This window comes from Cervus elaphus, chromosome X (genome assembly GCF_910594005.1).
Source record: "Cervus elaphus chromosome X, mCerEla1.1, whole genome shotgun sequence".
NCBI classification, from domain to species: domain Eukaryota; kingdom Metazoa; phylum Chordata; class Mammalia; order Artiodactyla; family Cervidae; genus Cervus; species Cervus elaphus.
The window spans coordinates 78,456,913-78,470,260 of record NC_057848.1 but is presented as its reverse complement, the minus strand read 5'-3'; the positions used below and the strand labels follow the sequence as shown (position 1 = coordinate 78,470,260).

General features: G+C 56.6%; 1 pseudogene; it reads left to right on the top strand.

Annotated features, from left to right (window-relative positions):
• Window positions 1-9,974: 9,974 nt before the first annotated feature.
• Window positions 9,975-13,348, top strand: part of LOC122690380 — a 60,630-nt pseudogene continuing 57,256 nt past the window's right edge.

Below are 13,348 nucleotides of genomic sequence, written 5' to 3'. Positions count from 1 at the left end.
TCTAGGTTGACCTGGGGCTGGCCCTTGGTCCTGCCTGTCCCAGGAAGGGCATCCCTCTAGGAAGAAGGCTGGAGGAAGGTAACACATCCAGTACCCCTGGGCCTCTGTCAGTCCTCTGAAAGTGTTGGGTCTTATTGGGGCTAGGATCACTTGTTCCCAATGCTTTGTCCAAAAGCCTTGGGGGCCACAAGAGTTTATGGATTTAGAAATCATTGACGGGGACACAGAGATCATCAACACCCAGGCAGGGGCTGGCAAACACACTGACGTGGCTGCAGTGAACCATGTGACTCTTAATGCCAAGTGAGCTACGTAGGGAAAATTCGGGATACTATAAATAGCTTCTTGGTATCATCCATTTTTGGTTTTACTACCAAAAGTGTTTAGGTCAAGCTGGTGAAAACACTTGGCTGCTGAAGTGTTCTGGGTGATGGAGTGGTGGAAAGCAGATCGTGGACCTGAGGCAGTAGCCAGATGCTGTCTCCTGCACAGTTCAGGGAAGAGGCCTCCAGCTTCATGGATTCCTGGTCCTGCTACAGCCCCCAGTTCACAAAGCCTGGCAGTTTGACTCAGCTCACACTGCCTTCTGTCCCAGGTGCCACTGTGTACATCTTTGCTCAAAATCTGCCGATGGCCCTCAAGTCCCAACCCAGGCCACATCCTATAGAACCTTTGGCACTGGGGGCCAATGGTGTCCATGTTCTCCTCTTTTCCTAATTGGAGGCTCTTCACTGTCTCCCTGTCTCCCAGCTACAGGCTTCAAGGTACATGCCTGCATTCCCACTCATTCTGGGGAAACCTCTCTTGGCAAGAGATGCCTCTTCAAGTACTATTCAGAGTAGGTGCTTTCTGGTTTACAGACTGCTTTTGTGTGAATCATCCCAGACTGCCTCACTCTCATCAGATACACCGGCAAATAGGACTATTCCTAATGGGGACGTTTCACACCGTGCTCATCGTTCAGATAAAGAAACGGAGACTCAGAGAGGGAGTGATTTGCTGAGACTCACACTCCAGCAATGGTAGTGCTGGGGACCAATCCAGCTTTGAGATGGCAGAGCAGAGTGTCTGCTTCCTCCCACACCACCTCTGTGGAGGACCAGAGCCTGCCCAGCCTACCTGGCTGCTGCACATGCCTGCACGCAGCCTTGCCTCTGCAGGCAGTGGATGAAACTTCACAGCGCATCAAAGGCTCTAGAAATCCTTTGCCGAAAATCCCTCAGGGAACGTATAGAGATAGTGTCAGGCTGGGGGCCCTCCACAAGCTCACTTGCTCCAGCTACACACCTGGGCTCAGTTCCCTCCATGGGTCTGACCCTTCTGGGGGCCCTTCCCCCATTTCCCTGCCAAGGAGACCCTCTTCACTACAAGACCCAGCCCAGACAGCCCTCCCATCTGAAAAGCCCTCCATGGCCCCTCGATGTGACTCAGGGATTGGTTCCCCAGGCTTCATGCCCCCCAACCTCTGCCTCATTTCAGGCTCTGTGCTTTACAGGTCTGCCTGGAAGATGCACTCCAGCCTCCCCATCCCCAGCCCTGAGTGATGCAGGTGTGAATGGACACCCGACGCCCTGCACGCCCTACCATCAGGGCCCACTGTGGACACCTCAATGCCTGTCTGTGCTCTGCACCTCCCGACGGGCTGGCAGGAACTGTCAGGTCAGCATCGCAGGTGATGGGTGCCCTGCCCAGCCATGTCTGCTCCCTGTCCCCTTGGTGATAAGTCCCCAGCCAGCCTCTTGCACCAACTCCCTACCCTCCCCACCCCTGGGAACAGACTCACGAAGGACCCATCCCAAGAAGGCTGGCTCTGGAGTGGTCTGAGGAGAAGTGGCATGATGGGGCCTTGGTAGGGGGTTGACATCCCTGCCCCATGAGTTATGAGGACCCATCCTGGGGGTAGTCAGTGTGTACTCAGCCCTGGGCTCAAGGCCACAGCCCAGCTGCTAGAACTTGTGCTGGGCTGGCAAGGGGAGAGGAATTCCCTGGCAGGTGAGAAGATCTAGGTGTGTGGAACGTGGAGGGGGGGAATAGAGGAAAGTGACTTCTTTGCTTTGCTGTCTGCAGGGAGCTGACCAGCCTAGGAGGAAGAACAGTGAGAACCAAGGGAGGGGGCAGGGTCTCCCCAGTAGCTGACAAAGCTTCAGGCAGGGTTAAACATTGGCCCAGGATTCGACAGGAGTGGCTGAACTTAAAGACACTGAATGTTCCGCCAAGGCAGGACTGACCCACTGGCATCGGATGTCCTCTCAGGAAAAAATGCATCAGTGACACAAAGGCCCGGGAGACTGGAAGGCAAGCCCCAGAAGACTGGGACATCCCAGACATCTCTGAACTTCTGAGCCTGCGGCAGCAGCCCAACTCCCCCACCCCATAAAGAGCTGGTGCCCCGCACCCTCAATGGAGCAAACTGGACCGGAGGCTTCCCTCACAGGTGCCCTCCATCCCAGGAAGCAGGGGAACTGGCCACCCCGATCTGTGGCAGGGCCCACAGCACTACCAGGACGAGAACAAGGAAGCATGGGAAGAACTGGCCACCTACTGCCCGGCCGCCAAGCAGAGACTGCAGCAGAGGTCGTGGGGTTGCACTGGGCGGCCAGGAGCCAGGGACCATGATGAGGGCTGCTGCCTCCCAGGAGGCCGGACCCACAGAGCAGGGAAGGTGGTCCATACAACGCGGGCTCCCAGAGCCTTGATAGGTAGGCAACCAATCAAGGTACAGTCCAAAACGACACTGAGGACAAGGGCAGCCACCCCGGTAAACAGGTCAAAATACCTCACCCATGTTTGGCCCCTGAGCCAGTTCTCAGGTCTGGAACTGAGGAACAGGGATGGGGCAGATCCCTGGATGAAGGACGCTACTACACCACAGCAAACAGACATGGGAACAACCCTAGGCCCTCCCAAAGGGATCTCGGGCTCTGAGATGGTGAACCCACACAGGCAGGTGGGACGACCAGAGGAATGGAGGTTGCCAGACACAGGGTCAACTTGACAGCAATGTGAGAGACATGGTTAACTCTGACTCTGTGGCCCCTTTGGGACGACCCCCTGGGCTGGGCTTTCTGGGCACAGGGGCTCAGCGGTCAAGAGACATGGGGCCAGTCCCGAGGATTCGTCAGTTGGTTGAGCTGGGAGGGCCTGAGGCCTAGAATGCAGTATCCCCCAGAGCCAGGTTCAGGGCTTAGTGAGACGTCTGTTGAGGAGTCCTTCAGAACCTGGGGGAACATGTGATGTGAGGGAAAGACGGTAAGGCCAAATGGAAACTTTGTGTGAACTCCAGTGAGTGAAAGAGAAATACAGAAAAAGAGGGGGGATACACGCCCCACTCATGAACTGGGGAACCTTCTCACCTCTGGTGGCAAATCATGGGCATCCTCTGCTCCTGACCCCTCACACCCACTCTGCTTGGCCAAGTCACCACAGTGGGCACACAGGTACTCAAAGGATAACCAATGGGGCTCCTACCCAGAGTACAAGAGTCCCCTCACCGAAGTCCTCTCACCATTGGTATGGGATGGCAACGTGCATTCCAGTTTGCCCTCCCTGCTCCTCGTTCTCAAAAACTAAATAGCTGGATCTGGTCTGTGCGCCTGAGCATGGTGTCTGGAAGCCCCCTCCAGTGCTGGGGGGTGTGGCACCTGGGTCGTGGCCAACCTGCCCAGATGGAGGATAGTGAAGAACATGTAGACCCCAGAGCTTAGGAGTGATGGACACGTGCAAGCCAGCACCTCACACCCCCGGGTCAAACGTGATATAAAGGCCTGTGATGTGAATGTGAGCAGGGCAGCACCAGAGGCTTACAAAAGCTCCCCCAGTCAGCCTGGGTGGTGCCCCATCCCCTGGGCAATCAGTACCCCAAGTAGCGGCAGCAGAATGGCCACCCGTGTCCGCAGGTCCCATGTGTGCTGCGTCTTCTCAAAGAACTGCAGTGGAACTGAGGTGAAATCAGAAATGCGTCTGGTTCTCAGGCTGGTCCCTCCATCTGGCCTGTATGGAAAGGGCTGTGGTCAACGGGAGCTGCCCTGGGGACAGAGGGAAAGTAGGTCTGGCTGACCTCCCGGAGCTACACAGCTGCCCCTGGGCTTGTCCTGCATGTGAGAGTCCAAGACCCAGAACCAAAGCTAGGCAGGGACCGAGGGACTGACACGGATGTGAAGGGCCCCTCTCTCATGGGCAGAGTGCTGGACACCAGGGCAGTGTCTCCTTGGGGACTGCTCACCCCAGGTGCCAAGCCTGGAGGTGGATGGCGACCCCCATTAGGAGGGAATGATGGACACATGCTGACCTGTGGGGCACTTATGGCTCTGAGACACTAGGCAAATACTGAGTCCATTGCTAGCCTGCAAACAGAAGAGGACAAATCTGCAATACAAACACCAGGGCGGGATGAGCGCCCAAAAGAAGTGCCCACAACTCGGCACAGAAAGGACACACAGCTCAGCAAAGAAATGGGCAACAGGCATTTCGGAGAGGAAACCACATCGTCCAAGGAGGACACGAGGGAAACCGAGAATCTGGATCGAGCGCTCCCAGGTCAGTGCTGCCGCAAATGCAGAGCAGGAGCAAAGTGGAACCCTCACCAAACCTCGGAGACGCAGATGGGGTGGGAGGCAGCACTCCCCGGGGCTCAGTCTGCACATCTGGGCACGTGAGGAGAGCTGGCGCCAGCAGCTGGAAAGGGACAGGTACAGAGAAATGCCACAGATTAGGTCCTCACAGCTGCCCCCATCAGCAGCCACACATCATAGGTGTCCAGTTCAGTGGGCAAGGTCTTGTTCATAGCCAGGATGAGGGAAGAACAGCAGCAGCTCACCTACCATTCACAGGACCCTCCCTCATGATCTGAAACCACTACCAGCAAGTTTTGGGGTATATGGAGTTAGCTGATAACCACTCTTGGGGCAAGGAGGAGAGCACCAGCATGAGGGAGTTGGGTGTGGTGATCGCTTGGGTCCCTGCAGCACTGAGGCCTCAAATCCAGGAGGCAGCCTCTGCCCCTCAACTCGTGGTTGGGAGGCTTCTGCATGGAGAGAGGAGGCTGCATGCTAGAAGGGAAAGCACTGCTCGGACTCAACATTCCCACAGCAGCAGTTGCATGGGCGCCCAGCTAACGGGAACCAGTGAGACACTGACCCTGCCTTCCAGGGACTCGGTGACCCTCAGGGGTCCAGACTGGTGCACAGCAGCCACAGCCTGGGTGGAAGAGGGGGGCAAAGGCATCAGCAGGAAGATGCAGGGCGCCCCAGAACTACCAGATGAGAGCAAGGGACACTCGGGCAGACAGAAAATGTATGTTACGGTTGTGCCTGGAAGGAGGACAGAGGGTTGTCAGGACAAGAGGAGCCAGCGGTCTAGGGGCAGGAACTGCACGAGCTGAACTGTGGGGTCCTGGATGTGCTCTGCACAGAGCCCAGGGCCAGCACAGCCACCCAGAGTGCTGGGCGATGAGGAAGGAGACCTGGGACCACAGGAAGCTCCCCAGGGCACCACAGTCAGGTTGGGGCTTAAACAGGAGAGGGCTCAACTGTGGTTTCCATCCGGGGTTGAGGACAGATGTGCATGCAGTGTGACACAGAATCAATGGTGTGTACAACACCAGCTGGAGATGGAGAGACAGGTTTCCAGGCTGGTGGGGGGCCTAGGTTGACAGCACCACCCTGGCCCATGAGGCCTGAGTTCAGCTAGTAGCAGTGGGGACAGGAAGAGGAGAATTTACCGTGATCAGGCACTTGGGAGGCAGGGACACAGCTGGCAGGGCGGTGGATAGGAACAGAGTCAGATGGTTGCCCTGGGTGAGCTGAGCTCCTAGACGAAAGGAAGAGTTCAGGAAACAGTTCTGAAGGCAAAGCTGCCTTTCTCTGAGACATCTCAGATCCCAGGGGCAGCAGGAAACACATTGAGGATTTTCTTTTGCCTCTGCAAAAAAACAGATAGACTTGCTCAGCACCGGGCCAGCAGTCCCAGGGTGGCTTGGAGGGGAGCCAGCCTCAGCCCAGCGATGGGGAACTTTGCCCAGAGGTCGTGCCTCTCTCCGCTTCCCTGGCCCCTGGGGTCCACTCTGAAGTTCAGGTGCAGTCGCTGAAGACACTGGGTCATGGTCACTTTGACTCTCGCCGATTCTCGCAGACTGGACACCTATGGCAAGGACTCAAAAGGGCACAGCCTGGCCTCTGCCATGAAGCTGGACAGGCCCACTCTCCGTGGGTTTCCCAGGCAAACAGCTCCATCTTTGCAGCCACGCCTGCCTCTGATGGCTCCACCCCACCCACAGCCCGGCAGGAGCCTCACCCCAGTCCCACCCCACCCCAGCCCAGCCCCAGCCCCTTTCCTTCCCAGTCCAGCTCTGCTCCACCCCGCCCCACCCCAGCCCCAAGTATTTCTCCAGAAGCTCCACCTCACCCCGGTCTTTCCCACACTCTTCCTCCCACACTGCTCCTCCCACCTCCTCCCCTCTCTTCCACTCGGCTGCTCACTTCCTGGTCCTCCTCCGGGTCCCACTCCAGGCCCCTGGTCTCGAGGCTCCTCCCCGTCTGACCTTCCAGGTGCCTCAGAGCTTGGCGGATCTTAGTTTGTCTCCTAGCAGACAGGGCCAGTGAGGGAATGCACCTTTGTTCCTACGTGCGTGTCTATGTAACTGCGTGCCTGCGTGCCTACGTACCTGCGTGCCTACGTGAGTAAGGGAAGCCATATACACTGGAAATGATGGGCGTCAGTGTTTGTGGGCACGATGCGACTGAGGCCAGCCGGTGCTGTCAGCTGTCTCGGTCCCAGTGGCAGATCACTGTCCTGCCTGGTGGCCGCAGCCCAGCCATCCCAAAGCGGTTGTGACTCTCTCTGCTTGCAGGAAGGCGGAGCCTGCCTCATATATAGATGATACCTCCAGGCGGGGGTTTCCGGGCTCTGGGACAAGGAGTGCTTGCCAGGGGGCCGAGGCAGACCGTCTGGGCCCCTCCAGGGCCACAGTCCCTGCCCGCTTTCTTTCCACGTGTGCATCCCAGTGATGCCCTGGGCCACATGGGAAGATGCCAGCAGACTTGCCCTCCAGCCTCCTACCCTGCCCCTGGACTATGACCTCACACAAGGCCCACCCTCCCGCTGCGAGTCGTCCCGACCCAAGCTTGACCCTGCAGGGCTCAGCTGCTTGTCCCCAGTTCCCCTCCTGGTGGGGCCCAACCACGAGTCCATGGAGGGCAGCCCACTGACTGTGGCGGCCCCTGGATCCTTCCAGAGTGGCAGGGTGAGGGAAGCAGTTGTTTTCTCCTGTATTGCAGGGTCTCCTGGGCTGTAAATCACAATCACTCCTGGGAGATGGGCTTATGTGCTATGGACTGAGACATCGTGGGGTCCCTGTCCCAGCCACATGAGGACAGGCAAGCTGCTGTGATGAGCAGAACCCACCCTGAGGGAACCTGCTCGTGTGTTTCTCATCAGTTGGGCCCTCCTGGAAACCCGTGGCTTGAGGCCCCTGCCAAGGAGAAGACCGTGGTAGCTGTTGTCCAAGATTGCTGTATTGTCACTGGTGACTTTCTCCCTGTTGCTCTGGTCCTCGTGCAGGTGAAGATGCCCAGTCAAGCAGGCAGAAGAGTGTTTTCTCCTCTGGCCACCAAGCAGGCACCCACTGCTTCAGGCTGTAGGAGTGCTTGCAGCCACTTCTTGCTCAGGGATTCCACCCACACAGGTGAGATTTGGAGGCTCTCTGGAGGAAGGGGTTGGGTTGGCTGAGAAACTGAATGCTGGCCACTGGGCAAGCCTGGGATCCAGTCACATACCCCAGTAGAAGACACAGCAATGGCCAAGCCCCGGCGCCAGCCAGGTCCTTTGTAACCAAGCCAGACCTGGTGAAGAGTGTGACCCTTTGTCACCCAGCAGGTGGGCAAACGTTCAACCGAATGATGATGCTCAGGGCCAGCCAGTGCATGAGGCCATGACACCCTAGCCTGTGGTTGGTGGAGTGGAAACAGGGGAAGCCTTTGTGGGAGGCCATTTGCTGGTGTGTGTCAGCACCTCGGGTGTGTGCCATGTGCCCTGGGCCACCTCCTGCATGGTTTTTCAATGAGTGTGTGGTCATGTCGAGTGGCTGTATTGGCAGAATGAGCTCTCCCTTCCCTTCCATCAAGAGGGAAGCATCAGTAACTTGTGGGACCCCTGACACTGGCAGGTGTAAACAGACACATGAAGATGCGCAGACGTGGAAGAGTGTGCCCGAGGTGCTGGGAGTGGAGAAGCCATCCCCCCACTCCCCACTTGCCCCTGCAGAGAGATGTCCGGACAGGGCTGACCCTCTGGCTTCATTTGCTGGCAGTCACATCCGGATCACACTGGGTGGCTCATACTAGGATCCGTGTTGGTTCAGGAAGCCCGGCAGCCAAGGTCGAGGTGTTGGCTGATGTTGGCTCTCATCAAGGCTGTGGAGCGTCTCTCCCATCTCTCCTCCATCTCTTCCAGGGCATTGCTGGCCTTGGTGGGTGTGTCTGGGCTTGGAGAGCTCTGCCTTCCTCTTCACCCCAGTTCCCTCGTGTGCCTGTCTGTCTTTAAATGTGCCCTTTATATGGGGACAGCTCTACTGTTAGAGGAGGGTCCATCCTTATTGTGCTCACTTGACCTCCATCAGCTCTGTGAAGAACTTTCCTTTGTCTGTAAGGTCACGCCAAGGTATTTGGGATTGGGACTCCAGCACCTGACTCTGAGGGTACACGATGTGAGTCCTCATACCCTACAAAGGCTCTGAGGAAGGAACACACTGGAATGTTCCAAGGATGGAAAGATGGCCTTTGTGGCCACTGGGGGTGAACCCAGGGTCGAGAAGAGCAGGCCACCAGGGTAGGAGCTAGATCACGTAGGGCCTCGTGGGCCTGTGAGAACTGTGGCTCTGCTGTGCTCGGGGAGGAAAAGGCCCAGAAGGCCCTGAACAGGGTGCCCTTGGGACCTTGTCCCCATCCTCACAGCCATGTGGAAACGGAGGCCCCTTGCAAGGTGCTGAGACCCTGCTGACGTTCAGGCTCACAGCTCTGCTCCTCTGCCTCCACCCGCCTCCAGTGAGCAGGGACCACCCCCCTCCAGGTACAGGGAAAGAAGTGAGAATGGTGGTGCGTGTGTTCAAGTCCCCTGAAGTCATGGGCTACATATCTATGCCTCCGTGCCTCCTCAGCCATCGAACAAGGTGACGATAACCTAGTGGATTATTTGAAGTCTGAATTCTGTGATCCCTGCATGGTGCCATCCTAGGCCCTGGTGGTGACATGGAGTGCACCCATCTCAGGAGTTCCTGCTCTTCTTTGTTCTTTCTCTAGGCTCTGGGCAGGGCCCGGGACATCTGCTGACAGTGGAGGCAGTGGTATGGGAAGGACTGGGTGGAAAGTGGCTCCCAAAGTTACAGGGAAGACACCTAGCAGGGCTTTTGAGGTCCAGGGTGCCCCATGGCCGAGTCCACATTGGTTAGCATAGATCTGCCCTCATCATCCCTGGGCTAAGACGGGGGATCTGCAGAGCATGGGCAATGATGGGGCCGCAGAGCTGAAAGGTGGGGTGGTGGCAGGGAGTGGGGGAAGCCAAGCCCAGGACAATGCCTGTCTGTGCTGGGAGAGGACCAGAGCCTGGCCTCTGGGCTGTGAAGCCAGGGGCTTGCCCTCCCTCCTCAGTGCTCTCAGGGTTTCAGGGCCCTCTGTCTTGGAATTCACCTCATGCCTTTCTCCCGCTGTCCCACCCTCCTTGCTGACCTCCCCACAGACTGCATGGGATGGATGGGTCCTCTGGGTTGCCACCCTGCTATCAGTGGACTGCGTGGAGACAGATGGAAAGAGCCAGCCTTCTCTCCAACCCATGCTTTCTGTGTCAGCAGATTTGGAGGATGCTCAGGCTCGTGGGGCTGAGTTCCAGCCCAGGGCTGTGAGCTTGCAGGCCACTGAATCACACTCCTGACCTTTGTGGTTTTGTGTTTCTGCAGCCACATGAAGACCTGGGAGCCCTGGGAGATGAAGTTCGGCTGTCTGCTCTTCTGACGGGCCTATGCAGGTTTTGTCTTAAACGGTGTCAAGACCCTGGAGATGGAGATGCCGTGGCAGCCCATGCTACGTGGCCACCAGCACCGTCCACATGGCACACCGGGACTGGGAGGATGCGGCCTGGCGGGAGCTGCTGGAGCAGAGGCTGGGGATGAGCCCCACCCAGATCCAGGCCTTGCTGCAGGACGGGGTAAAGTTCAGTCATGGAGTGATCATGGGTAAGTGATGCCCTGCCTCCTGCTGCCCGCATGGCCCCCAGCACTGCCCTGGATCTTGGCCGGATTGTGCTTGTTTGTTTTCTGTTGAACTAGTTTATGAGGTTGGGCATGGCGGCTGAGGTTTCTTCAGAGGGACAGCAAGGGTCCCTGGGCTGGGAACCAGCTGCCCGAGGTGCCTGATCACCACTCTGGGCCTCAGTCCCCGTTTGTGCTTGAGGCAGAGGTGGGTCCAGGTCTGCACGTGGCACTTGTCTGTGTGTCTGTGTCCCCACGTGTGTCTGTGTGCCCGGCAGAGACCGTGAGAGGCAGTAAAGCACCCAGCCTGGGTTCCATACCCACACTGCCTGAAGCAGGGCCTAAGCAAGTCCCCTGACTCCCCAGGGGTGAGGCCCCACAGCAACACCTGTCTGCTGGTAAATCCCTTGGGGACCTGATATCTGCTGGCCCCCGCTGGGGCCCTCCTGCTCTGTCCCTGTGGCCTGCAGTGGGCAGACTGAGAGTTGTCCGTGGCCTGGTGGGTTCATGGGGCACCAGGCCTCTCCCTTTCATTTTGCTCCCTCCCTCGCTTGGCCTCGCCGTGAGTTCCCTTTGCCGAGGTGAGCCCGTCTGAAATGCTCAGCCAGAGGACCCAGTTCACCTCGGGTTCCCTCCATGATACGGTCTTAGTCTCAAGCAGGTGCAACTTTGAATGACCTTCTTCTCATTCTGTGTCCTGTCTTTGCACACATCTCGTGGTCATCGGGGGCATTTTGCTGTGCCTAGAAAACCTAGGTCCCGACTAGGTGGAGGAGCTGGAGAATCAAGGCCTGCTACCCTACCTGCAACAGAAGTACATGACTGCGCTTGCCAACCCCGCTGGCTGCTGCAGCCCATCGATGGGAGGGGCAGGAAGGACATCTTCCAGGTGAACATCCTCCAGCACCTGATCCTCTTTGGGCAGGAGGCCTGTCCAGACTGGGCTCTCAAGAGGAAAGTGACCGAGAGACCAGACATGCTGATAACATGCAGTCACCATTGTGCTCGGACTTGCCCATCTGGTTCTGTCTGAATCGGCCCTGTGCTGTGGTGCCCACTTGGCGCGGGGCTGGGGGCAGGGACTCCCCTCATGTGATGCTGCTCTGGAATCAGTGAGAGTCTCTGGGACTTTGACCTTTATGAATTGATGGCGTTGCCAGTTGTTTTGGCCCTGCTGGATCTGGGTGGTTGAGAGAAATGTGTTGTGGAAACAGGTTAGTGTTTTTCCCTCTCTGTTCTGGTCCAAAGTCCTGGATGTTGGAACAATGACCAGGGGGTGATGGGGGAAGGCTGGGGGCAGGGCTGCACATTGGCAGGCAGAGAGGCCCACAGGCCCAGAAACAGGCCACTGGTTATCCTTGCACGTGACCCTTGTCCTACTGTAAAGTGTCCCTTGGCTCTCAAACCATGTGTGTTGGACACAGTGCCTGGCTGCCTCACGCCCAAAGAGAGGCTCCTAAATACAGCTGTGAGGGCAGAGCGACTAGGGCTGGTGTTCACCTTGTGGAAACCTTGTACTTGTCTTTGGGTTTGGGGTAATGTGTTTGCAAGGCACTTGGCGGCTGGCGTGACCCTGCTTTCCAGTGAGTCTCCTGGGGAGGCCCCTGGATAGGGAGCTGGGACACTCAGCTGCTGATCAGAAACTTGTGGCATCGTTGGGGGACACTTGAGGATCTCTTCTGCTTCAGGGTGCATGACTCATGGAAGGTGACACCCCAAAGGTCGGGAGCCCAGTTGGGCCGTCTGCTGAGTGGCAGGCAAGGCCCAGGGACCTGTCCGTCCTGGGCTTGCCTCAGCACTCGGCTCATGAGTCAGATGCTTGGATGAATCTGTGAAATGCTGCTGTTTCAAATGAAAAGGGACCGTGGGAACTGGACCAAAGCCTCCATGGGGCGTGGGCTTCCAGCCTTTTCTGGCTCATCTTGTGCCATGTGTGAATACAATGGACAGATAGAAAGAACACAGACTCGCAGTTCTTGTTTGATTGTTTATTATCTCCACTGGAGTTTTGCTTTACTTTATTAGAGCCAGAAATCTATTTTGATTACAAAAGAGTGCTTTTGAGTGTCCCTAGGGATCTGGCAGCTCAGGGATTGGGCTTGTTCTTGACCTGCTCACAGAGGGCACACTTATAATCTGAGGATTCTCCCTGCTCTTCCTTTGACTCAGGGGTTTCGACTGGGACCATGACTGAAAAGAGCGCCATCAGGATGGAGTAACAGGTTGAAAGGTTGTTGCTGACCCATGAAAAGACTCTGGGATTCTTGGCCTCCGGAGGAGAATTCAATCCGGGGCCAGAGACAAGGCTTGATCGCTCAGAGCTTTTGTGTAATAAAGTTTTATCAAAGTATAAACGAGATAGAGAAAGCTTCTGACATAGGCATCTGAAGGCGGCAGACAGAGTTCGCCCCTGCTAGTTTTTAGCTGGATGTTATATAGTCACTAGCAGTCTGTTAATGAAAGAAAGGAATGTCTTAAAACTCAGAATGGCACCAGGCCTCTCATCCATAAGATGTATTTTGGGATACTCTTGGCACCAGAGGAGTCATCCCAGGCCATAAAGCGATTGACTTGAATCTTGTAGAAGGGCAGATCACCATACAAATAGTTTCGTTTACATAGGTTAGGGGAACAATGTCTGAGTATAACATAATGGTTTGTCAAGTCAGTTCTGAGCCATTAGAGTCTGGGGTAAATGCATAGTATGTTAATACAGCTTGAGACAAGCATTTCCATAAGAAAAATGCATTGGTTAACTCAAGGTTTGAGAATAGTCAACTTCAGGTGGAACCAGGTGTCATTATGGCAACACAGTATTTTAAGAGAAACCTCCTTTTAAAATTTGTGTCAGTTCAGTTCAGTTCAGTCGCTCAGTCATGTCCGACTCTACGACCCTGTGAACCACAGCACGCCAGGCCTCCCTGTCCATCACCAACTCCTGGAGTCCACCCAAACCCATTTCCATTGAGTCGGTGATGCCATCCAACCATCTCATCCTCTGTCTGCAGGAGCAAGGAGGAGACTGGGAGCGAGGAGGTTGAGGTGGATGCAGCCTCCCCCGCCTCAGCCCCCAAGAGCTGCACATTCACCGGGCCCTGGGCCTCGCCTGGA